We start from the raw sequence: 15,344 nt of genomic DNA on the forward strand, positions 1-15,344 counted from the left end.
AAGTAAAAAAGGAATGAATAGTCAATTTGTCACATTGAACAGCCAAATCTGATTCAACTGACAGAAATCTGAGCCCCCTTGATTTTCAGCCATGTTTTATTACAAAAACAGTCAAGGCAGATGTGATCCTCTCACAGTGGAACATGGAGTTCATGTCAATGTAAACCAGAGGCAGTTAGACAGGTTAGACCATAGATCTGTGTGTGTGTGTGTGTGTGTGTGTGTGTGTGTGTGTGTGTGTGTGTGTGTGTGTGTGTGTGTGTGTGTGTGTGTGTGTGTGTGTGTGTGTGTGTGTGTGTGTGTGTGTGACAATATCTCACTGCATAGTAAATGTTAATGAGCTGTTCTCCTTTCATGTGGGAAACCCATTGTGTTGTTGAAAAGTGGTAGAAGGAGAAGAGCAGGGAGGCTAGAGACAGACAGAAGCTTTTGTTTCCCAGCTGGCTGCATCTTTCTTCAGACTGTGTGCAGATTAAGAGAAAAACATCAGGACACCTTGTTGTCTTTTTTGTTACATAACAGGTGTACTTTCTTTCCAGTTTTGTGTTTTTCTTGAACTCATTTCTTCAAGATGGCAGAACCTTGAAATACCTAAATATGAATATATACACATTGTGTAGTGTATGAATTCACACATGCAGGACAACACGAGTGAGTCGAAATCAGTTTCATTCAGTTTTGTTTGACAACCTTTAGAGATGAGTCACAGTAGTTGACAAAACTTCATCATTCCATGTCCTTGACATTTAGTCTGAACAGGACTGCTGCTATACATAACAATCGATCTAAGAACAAGGCCTCGTAGTAAGTAACAGTTGAGCCTTAATGTGTCTGAAAATCTGAATTCTTGAAGAAGCTGACATGTTCAGACTGCATGCAAATTGGATTTTTTTTTTTTGTCAAATTAGATCTTTAGTCCTGTCCTGTCCACACTGGTATTTGTAAGTGGGTGGATTGGATTTAGTGTGCAGACTGATCCAGACATCACCAACCTATTTGCATGGGTTGCTATGGTAACGACGTAGGTGCAGCTACGCTGATAACGCAGCTTTTCAACATGGAAGCTGCCGGCACGGACGTGGCAGCAGACAGTTTATTTCAGATTCTGCCTGTGCATTGTTGTTATTGTTGTCACCTACAGCAAAAATATCTACACTTTCTGATATCTCTGCTAGTGGTAGCATCGATTCTGCTCACTGTGTCTCTCTGAAAATGACGTTGTCACCGTGTGTCGCATCGCGAGTGACACAAGAAATCCGATCTGAGCCAGCAGAGTGTCCGGACTGAGACACATCTGAAGAAATCCAAATGGAATCACATTTCCAACCTCCTCCAAATGGGGCTTTGATCCAGATTTCATTTATTTTTTTTATTTTTTTAATTTTTGTTGAGACTTTAAAAAAATTCAATCTGGACATGACAAAAATCTGATTTTGTCTGCAAGTCTGAACATAGACATTGTGACTGACCCTGCTCCTCCCCCACCGTCACCAACATTACCTCTTCAGCAGACTTTACATGAGCAGCAGTGGCAGGACGGAGGACAAGATGATGTCTGCGACCACTAATTCTCAAACAAAAGAGGCTGTGAATTAAAGAGGAAACCACCTGCTCAACCCCGTTTAACCGTCTCAACAGCACCTGAAACTTCCGGCAGCCGTGCCCTCTCGCCCAGCCGGTAGCCCAGCAGCTCCGAGAGGATTTGTAAACTGGTGTGGCTGACCTGATGGAGCTGGAGATGGAAGGTGCTTCACGTTTTTTGGGACGTCTGGGAGGTTTACGTTGCCTCAGACAGCCTGCCTTCCAGCAGACACACAAGCTTTAAGAGGAGGTGGTAGGAGAGGAGACTTACAAGTAACATCATATACTCAGTAGGTTGTTTCCATTATGCTGGAAGGAAAACCACTTTTCCTTGTTTGACAGGATAACGTACTGTGTTCCAGGTTTCATAAGCGTTGTGCAGAAGGGAGGTTAACCTTGCAGAGAGACACAGTGCTACGTCTGCCAAAGAACACGGCGAGGCTGTCACTACATCAAAGTGCTCTCTTGCAATGACAAAACTCTACAGTGATGTAAGAAGGACCTCTGCACTGATACAGGGCGGTCGCTACAACTTCCTGCGGTTAACTTGGATACTCAGACTGTCTGAAGAATAATTATTCTTCTAATGACTTCACAGTCACTTTGTCCCGTTCACTGGGTTTCACTATAATTCTGGGTTGGATGCAGATTTGACTTAGTATCCCTCATACAATTACTGACAAAATGACTGAATCTCTCCCACACATGGAAAGCTTTTGAATACCGAGCTTTTGTCAATTTGGCTTTTTAGAATAATGCAGTGACAAGAGCTCCCTGTACCAGTCCCAGGCCCCATGTGCTATTAAATCGCAACCCGTTGCCAAGCCTGGCACACTGAGTGAAGGAGCCCTCTGGTTCTACTATGACTAAAATGGATGCAGCATTGTTGTGTTTCATTTCTGTCTTTCATCCACAGAGCCCAAGAAAAAAAAAATCCAGATGGAAATCTTAGAGGTTTAACCAAATTATGGCCTATAAAACACATCAGCTTAATAACTGTTAATTAGTAACACATTGTTAACACTGCCAAGTTCTGCACAACTATTTGCAGATTGAAAACCATTTGTGACTCTGCAGTAGCTGTCTCCTGTACAGGCTGAGTAGAGAGGACATTTTACATTTCAGTGTAGAATCAAACCAAGAATCTACGCCACCATGGAAACTTTTCCACTGTTTTGGCTTCGGAGGATTGCAGGAAAGAAGAGCCACCCAAAATATGAATATCAACATCCTTGGTCAGTTGATTTATCTTTCCTGTATTAGAATGAGATTATGTTTAGAGCAGTGATGGTTTCTTTGACCCACGTTGTCTTGCCTGAGGCCAGTCCTTGTTTTTGAGGGATCACTGATGAATCCCTCATGAAATAGGGGATATAGAAGCTTGCTGACACTGGGCCTATACAAGGCTAGTTACGAAACGACTTCTGCATTGATCTGAGTGAGACGGACATAGTATCATCAGGTGTCCACTGTTAGCCGTAACCTGACTGCACCACAGGCCTGTCAATCAAACAGACACGCCCCCAAAAACACGTCATTTTGAGGCCTATTTTCTAATTAATGAGGGATTATTTTCAGACGGACCTCTAGAACATTAATAAGAAGGAATAACTTCAGCTAGCAAAACTAAAATAACTTGTGGAAAAAAATGACTGACTTCAAATTTAATGAGAGGATTTGAATGGGAGTCTATGGAGCCAGCGGTTTTTTGGAGCTGACCTCTAGTGGAACTCGGTGGTATTGCAGCTTTAGGCACTTTTGCGTCATTCTCATTTTTCAGACCCAAATGCTGCGTCCACTTTTAAATACAGTAAATATAATTAACATTAGCCTTTTCAAAATGAGCCAAGCCTGTACATGCAATCGCAGCACAATGCATTCTGGTTAGATTTCATGACAGGTTTTTAACTCGACAGCACTGTTTAGATAATTGGCTGTAGACATTTCACATGTTGCAGTAGGAGGATTAACATGTATTAATGATTGCAATCCATTTAGGTTTCACTTAAAAATAATACTTAAATGGAACCGACCCATTAATTCAATTCAATTCGATTTATTTTCTATCGCGCCAAATCACAACACAGGTTATTGCATGGCACTTAACGCATTAAAGTCCTTACAGCAGAACTTAACAATATAGAGACTATTTGGTCTATTTACACATTCCCTGCTATGACAAAGAGTAATTGATGATGGTAAAAAAATATAATTTATGGAGGGAAAAAAAACATGTTTTATGGCTAATATGGCACAATTCACAGGAGTAATAAGGACAAATTTCATTATCTGGAGGAGACACCTTCCTGTTTGCTCAGAGAGCATCAACTGGGAATTTGCTCAAGTAATCTGTTCAGAGACATGGATTCCATTAAGTCAATTTCTGCTCTCTATTGAAACTGCATGAATAAGAGGCTGTTTTAAGGTCAGACAGGTCACGCTGTTTAATGAAACCTGCTGACGTTCATCAGGCTCTGTGTGTGACGTGTGTTTGGTTTCAGTTTGGGACGTGGTGACAGATGATGGAGGACTAGACTAATAGCTTTGGATGGAAAACGCATCATGTTATGTTTATTTTCAGAGACAAAAAAAAATTAAACAGACGTGTGCCGTTTCTCAGGAGTAAAGTTCTGCCTGTTTACACTGCAATCATCTGTAATATGATTGACTGTTTATACCTCACACACCTCCCAGATCCACTCTTCCTCCACGTCTCAGCCTCAGAGTACTGTTTCCCACGATTTTACATACTACTCATACACCAATATACATTCCAGTCCGTCTCCAAAAGATATACATCCTTTAGCAAACTTAAGTATATAAATTGGCAGCGTGCCTAAATAAGTGAAACCATTAAACACTACAATTTTAAATATTTCAATAGAACAAAAAAGCTGCACAAATAAATGGGAAATGTTAGATATGCAATCTCTTCTGTCCACATCTTTGTTGGTAAAGGATTTCATAACAGATCATCAAATTGTTTTGTTTTGTAAATTAACTCCTCCCCGTCATATTAATTGTCACATTCCTCACTGCAGGATAGAGGTGTAGCCATCTTCCACTCAAACTTATCGATCAACTCAAGACCTAAACTTCTCTCATATCCAGATTGGGAAACACAAAATGAAGCTAGTTCTACTCAAACACAGTATTACGGCAACGCGTGAAATAGACACGCTGGTCCACTTCAGCAAAACACAAGATAGCTATGCTTTGCGCCGTCTATGCGTGACAGCTACACATTTTCCTCTAGTGGACGAAAATGAAACCTACTGCATCCTGTGATTTACAGGAAATTAAACTTTAAGCCAAAACACGTGGTTGGGGTTAGGAAAAATAAAAAACAACTCAAGAAAAAAGTTGTCACCTCCTGGATTCTGTAACTATTGCCACCAAGCCATCCTTTCAGTCTCCTAATACCACCAAAAAATGTCCTTGTACTTGGTCTCAAAACCTCTGTTGGGGGACCTTGGTCACATGATCTCACGTCACATGACATGTATGTGCGTGTAAGTTTCACGCTTTCAAAACATGTAACCTTTTTGCTTAAACAGCCCAAAAGGTATCTGGCATGTCTATTTCACACTTTGCCGTGATACTGGGTTGTTCTATTTGTTGTTCTTTATTGCCCACCTTCCTCTTACTCACAGTTAATTAACCCACTCTGTTACAATCACACTGTCTGTCTTGCTCTGACATATGGCATAGAAACTAAACACCTAATTGTATTTCCTCAACTTCCTCTTTTGTCTGACCATTTTTTAATAACATTTGAATTTACATTAATGGCTACACAGTTGTTGGGGATGCTCTTTAAAGAAAATACGAATTTCAGCTAGCCAGGACAGATAGCCTCACAATGTGTAAAATGACAGAAATGCATATTATTCGTTATTAATAGAGAAAAACAAGAACAACCCCGGGTTTATTTTCAGCACTGTAGCCGAGCTGAGAAAGTCACAGCTCTGAAACTTTATTTGTTTAGCTCTCAGGCGTAAAGACTTCATGAGCTCCTTTACAAATACAATTCTAACTGTTAGGGAAATAATTAATCACATCCTTCTCACAGCTCTCCAAGATGTTTCACCGAGTAAAGTAGCTTTATTTTTAGACCACATCTCTTATACAAAGCTCTCTAACAATTGTTTCATCTAAACCATCAACCATCTTCACAGGACTAAATGATTACAGACCCGTCGCCCTGACGTCTGTAATCATGAAGTCCTTTGAAAGACTGTCCACCTGAAGGACACTACAGGCCCCCTGCTGGGCCCCCTGCTGGGCCCCCTGCTGGGCCCCCTGCTGAACCCCCTCCTGGACTCCCTGCAGTTTGCCTACCAGGCAAACAGGTCGGTGGATGATGCAATCAACATGGGACTGCACTACATCCTGCAACACCTCGACTCCCTCGGGATATATGCAAGGATCCTGTTTGTGGACTTCAGCTCGGCGTTCAGCACCATCATCCCGGACATCCTCCACACCAAACTCACCCAGCTCACCGTGCCATCTTCCGACTGTCAGTGGATCACAAACGTCCTGACTAAAAGGACGCAGGAGGTGAGGCTGGGAAACTTCACATCCAGCACCTGGACCATCATCCCTGGTTCCAGCTCCTCCCCTCTAGGAGGCGCTACAGATCACTGTGCACCAAAACCACCAGGAACAAGAGCAGTTTTTATCTGCAGGCCGTCACTCTGCTGAACACTTAATATCTTCAATATGACTGGACCTTTTTGCACTATACCCAACTCCATCAGCACCGATTGCACCATTGCTTTATGTGCATATATGAATATATTTCTTTCTTTCTTCGCTGTATATACATCTATTTATGTTCTATATGTCTATTTATGTCTGTCTGGTTTTTTTTGCACACTGAGAGAACAAGTTACAACCAGAGTCAAATTCCTTGTATGTGTTAACATAAATGGCCAATAAAGCTGGTTCTGATTCTGATTGTGATCTTCAGACCCAATCTCAACAAGACTGCTTGAGGATGTTTTTACTCTTCCATATTAGAGCAGATCAATCAATCCTTATTAACAGGTTTACAACCTATGCAGGCTTGTTAGGTTACTTCAATTGTTGCGTGAAATCCACTCAGATAAATGAGTGAGAGTTTTGAGCTCTGCTCCGCATCATGTTAGTTCAGTCAGACATCATGTTCCACTGATGCTTGTTCTGAGGGCTCCTGTCAATGAGCATGTTTATTATCATTTACACATTTCATATAAAGCTGTCAGTCAGAAAACTCAAGACGAACCAGGGTCACTTTTAAAGATATCTCTCGGGACAAATCCACCATCACTTCTGTTTAGGGAATATAAAATTGAACATGTCACGTGTTTCCAACAAAATAAAGAGGTTAGAACCCAACAACTTTGTGTACAGTATGTGTATCTGACAATGTAAAAACTCTGCTCATGAAAACATTTCACATGCTATTTATACTGCACATAATTGATGTCTGAACAATATCCATAACTGTCTCCTGTAAGTCTGTTTAAAGTTGGGCTTCAAAAAGTTACATCTAAATCTTGCAAGTAAACAACACGATCTTGCTAATTTTTCTTCCACCTATTATTGTTGTAAAAAGTCCATTGTTATGGTGATGCAATGTTTCTACAACAAACCGGTGGAGCTGATTCACTCGGTGGTTCCCATAGACTGTTTATAAAAGTGTTCGTAGCCTCCAGGTCTGAAAAATGGTTCCGATGCAGAAGTGTCTTCAGCTGCAATACCAGCGAGTGCCACTAGAGGTCGGCTCCAAAAAGCCTCCGGCTCCATAGACTCCCATTCAACTTCTCTCATCAAATCCAAAGTGAATAAAATGTGTCCATCAGTTATCTCGGTGTTGTTAGCTAAAGTCACTCCTTCTTATTAGTTTTCTGGAGGTCCATCTGAAAATAATCCCTCATTCATTAGAAAAGAAGATTCAAGAAGACCTGTTTTTGGGGGCGTGTCTGTTTGATTGACAGGCCTGTGGTGCAGTCAGGTTACAACTATCGGTGGGCGGGACGTAGTATCGTCAGGTTTCCAATCAGATCGGTCAGATCCACCGCTGGCTCCTCCCCCAGCTCGTCCAAATATGGTCACTTCCTGCTCCAAACCGCTCCGAACTAACAAAGATGGTGACGGACAGAATCTGAACTGGAGGATTCATAACGTTCACAAACCAATGATGATATCACTGATGTTTGCCGCTTGGTGGTTCCCTGGTTCTTAACTTGTCAACAGTTGCTGCCACATCACATTACAGCTTCCAGGAATACATACATAGAAAAAAAAGGTTACTTTATGTCTCCTGTTTAATTAAAATAACACAAGTGAGTTTGTGTTTGTAAATTAACAAGCAATTCTCACATGAACTGGGAGATACCAGAGAAGATCGGTGGTTCATCACAGCAGCAGGGTTGGCTCCAATAGTGTTTAGTGTTTAAAAAAAAAAAAAATGAAAAAATGGAAAACACACTATCAGTGTGTCATTATCAGGAAACCTTAGTTGGTTCATGTTCTTGTGGAACAACATACTAAATTAGGAAAAAGACATGATGATGAGAATCATTGGCGAAGATGTCATCCCCTCTTTTAACATCCAGAGTCAGCCATTCATCAGAATACACAGCACATCTGTTTGGATGTGACGCCTCATCAGTGTGAATAATTATCGGGCCTGTAATTCATTCTCTTTAAACTCGTCTACCCGTGCGTCACAGCATTAAAACCTCCGTAATCACCCTGCCTACTGTAAGCGCCTTCATTTGCATTTTTGCATGGTTAAATGTCATGATGTACATGAACAGCCTTAAAGCGCTTTCATGAGGCTCATGTAGGTTTTGAGCTGTGTATGGTGTGATATGTGAGCCAACATTTTGGGACATAAATAGTTGTTTTTTTCGTTGAATTGGATGAGGAGAATGGTGCTTCTCATATCTGTATGATAAATGTGAAGCTAACTTAGCAACTCATAAGGAGTGGAAAAGGTGGGAACTGCTATCTGAGGGTAGCAAAAGCCATCTGCTGGCACCGCTAACACTCACTAATTAACATGTTACATCAATACAGGAACTGAACGGGTGTTAAATGACAGTATTTCTTGGTCTAAACCAGCTGTCAGGCTACATATTCAGTGTGCAGACAGGATTGTGGTCTCGGTCGTCTCCTCTAACTGTTAGCAAGAAAGCAAAATGGGATTATTCTTGTAAACACCACTGCTCGATACTGTACCATCTCCATAGTAGCAGTTCAACATCCCATAATTCTATAGGCATATAGATGTCATCTAAAAGCAAATTTTGCATTTTTGTTTGTGTTTCTTTATTTTAACTTTGAACTGAACCTTGAACCTGGATTGCTTTGCATGCCAGGCTTCAGTACATAGATTCCTCTTGTCTTTCACACCCACAGAAGTCACTCAAATGCAAAGAATATTTTGTACAATTTTTCTCTACACTGCATGGACCTGACCCTAAACAACCCCCTGCTGAGACCAGATGCAAACAGTGTTACGTATGTGGTTGCACACCTCCAGTAAACCTCTCTCTCTCTTACAGGTGCTCTCCTTCCCACTTACCTGTTCAGGTAGAACACCTGCAGTCTATTTCCCTGTAATGTAGCAGGGTTTAAAAGGGAGGAGCAGACAGAGCTGGCTGTCTCTGCCCACTTCTCATATCCAGGCAGCAGGCAGCATTTGTTAAGGGGGATTGCTTTAGCTCCCCTCTTTCTTTTTGTTTTCCTCAAGTGATCACTGTTATTTTGTTATTTTTAATTTGGGCTGGAGGTCACTGGTAGTCCTGTCTTTTTCTTGTTGGTTTGGTTTAGTTTATCTGTTTAGGTAGGTTAGAGGAATGAGCAGCGGCCCGTTGTGTGGTTGGCCCAGTGACTTTTCCTCCTTTTGTTCTGTTTAGCCGGGATCTCCAACCCTCTTTAGTTGTTTTCATTTTGTATTATTAATTTAGGGGAAAAATAAAGCTGTTGGTTTGCACCCTTAAATCATTTGTAATGGCGTCCATTATATGTTTCGGTCCCGATTAGATCCTTTATATGTCAATTTATTTTCTTTTTTTCTTTTAATTGTTGGCAGAGGTACAACCACATGTAAATTATACCCTTCAATGTCAAAACTATTACAATAGAGACTAAAATAAAGCAGGAACACAACCATTAAAGATAATAAGGCCATCAAAGAAACATTTGCAAAGCAATCATCATGTTATTCCCAAGGAGTACGTGAGAAACACTTGGGATGTGTTTACTGTTTGCAATGCACCACGTTTAATGCATAAAACCACTTAAGACCTAAAAGGCTGCAACCCAGAATGAGAAAGCATCTAGTACCCACCATTCAGCCCCCACCTACAGGAGTTGAAGCCGCATTCAATGTAGATTTCCTTTTCTTAATTCTGATGTCATACGTTGTCTGTGTAACGCGCTGACTGGGTTTGACTCTTTTTGGGTTGAAGCTTCCAGTCCGTCGAGCGTCTCATCAGGAGAGCAGCAGCATGGATTACTAAATTCTGAAGGCCCATTGGACACAGCAGCTCGTGACCTTTTAAAATTGTATCTCCACTTCACCTCGCTGGGCTCCTTCTGGATCAGCTGTCTGCGGCCGCCGCCACCCCATCACTTCACCCACCAATCACAGGGCTCTGGGAGGTCAAAACGGTGCATTCAAGTGGTTCTAAAAAGTTCTACCTGAGGTTCTAGACGCTTGTGACGACACAATACAAACGATTAAACAGCGTGATATAATAGAAGTAGTAACATTGTATAAATTAACAATACATTTCTTTATTTCAACGTGGATTAACTAGTGAGAATGAACCTTTATCACCTCTTTCTTTTAGTGCATTTATAGCCAACAAGTACAATTTTCACACTGTTTTTTATGACTCATTTTAAGTGGAGCAGAAAAATGTAAAAGTCAGCTGGACACAGATTTTCTAACCGGTCATGGAAATGACATTAGCTTCTTTAGCTAGCTACAGCTGGCTAGGGAGGAGAGCCTGCTTTTTTTGGTTCTTCTTTTTTTTAACACAGACTCTCCAAAATCAAATTATTATTATTATGAAAACACAGGAGTCCATAATGGAGATAAGTTTGTTCTAGCCGATTTTATTCATTTCCAATTCAAAATCTTCAGATTTCACTTTCTGTTAGCAGATTACAGCACTTTAGACTCTGTGATTGGTTGTTTCCTCCTGAAATATACCTTAAGTTATTAAGTACTCAAGCTTGTCGTGTATATTTTCTCGCACAGACATTCATCTTTTGTAGTGATGATTTAACAAGAAGAGCTTCATGCCAATCCAAGACGAAGAGATCCAACTGTGAATGTTCTTTGGGAATATGGATGGGTTTTATAATGTATTGTCAGAAATGACACATAAAGATTGGTGGAATTAAAAAAAAGTTGTTTTTTTTTTAATACTAAAATACTTCTGTGTAGATTAAAATACATTTACAAAACATCCTTCACATTTTGTTATGGTTTTGTGTGATGTTTTTCTCAGTTTGAATCATCTTTTAGTTTGGAAGTTGCTTTTGATATGTTTTAAGCTTGTTTTTTGTTTTGTTTCCTGTTTTATTTTGAAGGTCTCCCTATGTTCATCTCTGGTCCTCTGTGTGTCTCCCCCTGCTGTGTTACCTGCCTGCCTCACCAACCTCACCTGCTCTCTGGTTCCTAATCAGCTTCAGCTGCTCTCACTTTCCAATCACGTCTGTCAGTATAAATTCTTTTGTTTGTTGTGTTCAGTCAGTGTCTGTCCTGCGTCCCACGTTCCCTTTGTGGTCCCCGGTTACCTGCCCCACATTCCTCCCTGTTTCCTTTTATGGCTTTGAGTTAGTTTTTTTACCTGAGTTCATTTGATTCTGCATCTGTTGGTTTGGTTTTCTTTGTTTTATTTGTTGAGCCTTTTAGCCGTGTTTGATCAGCCATGGCTTGGTTCGCTTGTTGTTGTTTGGTTTTGTTACGGCCTCTTCTTTTGTTGATTTAATAAATCTTTTATTATATTTTGAGCTTTGTACCTTGCATTCGGGTCCAACCTTCTCCTGTAACGTAACAGATTTGCATTCAAAATGATTTTTTTTTAAATGATAGACAGACGGTGAACCTGCAGTGAAATGATGCATAAATCTAGAACAGGGATGAACTGTTCAAATTGACCCTTAATCTAACAAAAATTTATAAAAATCATAAAACATGGAAGTAGCATCCTTGACGTTTCCTTAAAGCTCAGTTTCTGGTGTCTCTGGACGACACCATGTTGACACTACCTGACTCAGCTTTACTCCTGGCTAATCCAAAAACGAGAAAAGAGGTGGTGCGTGGGATGAACTGAGATGGGCTGAATGAAGTCTGGTTGTTAAAACCTGCAGGTAGGCAGCCAACTTTCACTGCACCCAGCTGTCACTCAAAGCAGCCCCGTCTTTAAATATGCATACTTGTAAGCCTTGATACAATTAACCAGGTGAGTTATATCGAAAATGGGAGTCTGAGGGGATCGACTCGCTTTTCAAACCAGACTCAAGTGGTCATTCGAAGAAGTGCAGATTTTGGCTTCTTTTTTCAGGCCCTCAGGCTGCTGGATAAAAACTGGCTCATGCTCTTTGGTGCTCAGAGACATCCCAAAGCTACAAATTCACTTAAAAATGTACATTTTCACTCAAAGTCACGACAGAGAAGTCCTCCTCTAATAACCCTGCAGCATTGCACTCCGCATTCTTAAGATTTGAGCAGAACACATAATAATCTAAATCTAATATGATTTTTAGCAACAGGGAGGCAGAAGGGCCAACTTGTATATTCCACAAACACACACGTGATCGAAGGCGTTACCTTTCGCCTTTAGTGGATCAACAAATACAAGTGTTATTATTTCTTTTGATTCCTCAGCTGCATCCGGTGAAATTTCTTAAAATGGTGGCAGTGGAGGATTCTCTGAGAGGACATTATGAGGCTCATCAAGACTTATAGAGATATCACAGGCGAGGTTGAAGGGAAGTGCAGGAAAAAAGGGAAAGTAATGACAACTCAGATGCTTTAAGAGGAAAAGTTCAAAGGAACAGAATGTTACTTTCCGCACAATTAACATGAATGGAGAGTGGAAGGTGATTGTTAAGCTCAGCAGGGGGAGAAAGGGAAATGGCTGTAGAGAGTGCCGGAGATGCAGCAGGGGTCGTTCTGACCTAACGGGCCGATGATCATTAGCAAAATATTATATTTTCCTAACACATCACGATGAAGTTCACCTAATGGAGTTTTGTTTCTTGGCCCTTCCAGACACTTAGAATTACAGCTATTGTGAAAGCATCGAGGGATAAAGAGCCGTGATCAATGGATTTCTCATTTCTGCACAGCAGTGAAATAAAACACCAGGAAATTATCACAAATCCTCATAAAACTAATGAACGTAACCAAAACGGCTGAAGTAAATGGGAGAAAAAGAAAAACATCATCTGCAGATTTTCTTTAAAACACATGTTCACCTCAGTGATGATAATAATAAATATTATGTTTTATGTTTCCATTTTGTGTTTTTTTTTATTTTATTTTTTTTATACCAGTACAAGGCTGGTCCAAGTGCAGATCCAGGCCATTTGGAATTACGGTAAGAGCTTTTCTTTACGCTGAATTGCTATTTTGATGGTTCAACATGAATCCAGTTGTGCCAAGATGGTTTAGAACAACACAACAAGGGGTGTGTTAGTAAAGATTTGGCAGATTTGGTGTGCTTTATGAGGTGAACGTGCACTTGTGCCCCTGCCAGCCAACGGAGAGTGATTTTCATGGCTTCAATGGGCAAAAGCACACATGAACAGACCTATCTAAAATCCCAAAACAAATGTTTTGGTAACACAACCTCTTTTCACTTGGACATTTAATGGTGTCTATAAGAAATCCGTTTTTGTTTGGCCCTAATCATATATTATTGAACTGCTTGCTCAACCTGGTTTCAAGGGAAAGCGTGAAATAGACACGCCCTTCCACTGACAGCAAAAAGTGAGGTGTGAAAGTTGCACGTTTTCCTGCAGTGGACAAAAATTAAACAAACTGCATGCTTTGAACCATGTGATTTACAGGAAAATGAAACTTTTTGCAAAAACACGTGGTTGGGGTTAGGCAAAAATATTTACATTTGACATTTACATGCTTGAGTTTCACGCTTACAAAACGTGTAACTTTCACAGATTGCACAGATTTCTGCTTTCAAATATAATCTCCTTCTCCAACGAAGGTGGTCACAGTGCTGACATCAACGGGCACCTTGTGTGTGTCTCTCTGGCACCAACAGCTTTGACACAACATCAGTATCTGAGATCCTGACAATGAGAACAGGATGATATTTCAAAAAATGTCATTGTGAATGACGCTAACTCAGGATTACGAGTTACTAAATCAAACGTGTGACACAGTCTCATTATTCTAACTATGTATAATTTTCTTTTCATTTTCTTTTTCTCTTGATGGAAACAGACACATATATGTTAATGAGGCAGTCTTTGCAACCTGACAGCTCATGCATCACTCTGATGGTCATCCGGCAGACATACAGTGTTCATGTTTGTTTCACTTGACTGAATTAGAGACATTAACAGGGAGCGGGACATGTATCCATGGGGTAAAATGGCACATCAACATCATGGACCAGTGATGATGGTAAAACTGTACATCCACTTCCATCCACATTTCACCACATTTCTATTGTCATTTCTATACACACAAAATAAATGAGCAAATCTTCATTCAGGATCTTTACTGCTTCATGGTCCATTGACAGAGTCAAACCCATGAAATTGAAGGACAGTTTACATTCTCCTGGTGTAACAGTTATCACAGCGCTTACTATCCAGCACCACAGTGTTAATATAAATGCCTGAGAAGCTTCTCGGGACTTCCAACCAAGTGTCTTTGTCCTTTTTAAGAACGAAATAAGGAATGGAGATCTCTCGAGCTCAAGAAGGGAGGAACCAGGGGAGACAAACTGCCCATCTGCTCATTAAACATTAAACAAAGCTGACAGCCTGGTGGTCCCAGTGTTTAATGGGTTCTTGTTCTTCTACCTGCCGGTTTCCCCTGACTCCTGAAGTGAGAGAGGGTCAGAAACATCAAGCTGACCTCTTCTACGCCTGCAAACAGATTTACATGAACCATCTTTTGCACTGGCCTTTGTACTTACTTACGTTGTTACCATCTTTATTTCTACAAGACCACTTTCACCTTTAATTCTTCTGATTCTACTTTTTTCTCTGATTCACTAATATAAACGGCGTGTCGTATAAATGTTCCATGTTAGTTGAACTGTTTACTATTGAAGCCATAATTTCATGTATTATTGTGAAGGACAGTCATGGTTTAAATATGATGTAATTTTATGTTTGTTAAGTTCATTGTTCGATGAATTATAAGTCTCATGTTTACATCTCGCGTGAACGTGCTGCTGAGATCAGAGATCGCGCTTTTCCTCATCACAAGAACTCCCCTTGAGGAGACCTCTCTCAGGAGGCGCTGCTATATTATGTCCAAAGTCAAATAAGTGACCTCTGAAGTTACAGCAGATGGTCAAAGAGACTTTCAGAACTGAAGGACAGCCAATGAGATATTTTGTTTACACGTAGCGTGCCTTTACTTTGTGCTAGCACTTAGCGCCATTTTATTCCACTGTTATTACCTTCACACATTAGTTGTTAATGTTTTGCTGTATTGTGTTCTGTCATAGATGTAGTTCTCACACCTCGAAGACATGCAACGGCTTGCC

This window comes from Embiotoca jacksoni, unplaced genomic scaffold (assembly GCF_022577435.1).
Source record: "Embiotoca jacksoni isolate LCO1_2020_lvr unplaced genomic scaffold, fEmbJac1.0.p SCAF_43, whole genome shotgun sequence".
NCBI lineage: Eukaryota > Metazoa > Chordata > Actinopteri > Embiotocidae > Embiotoca > Embiotoca jacksoni.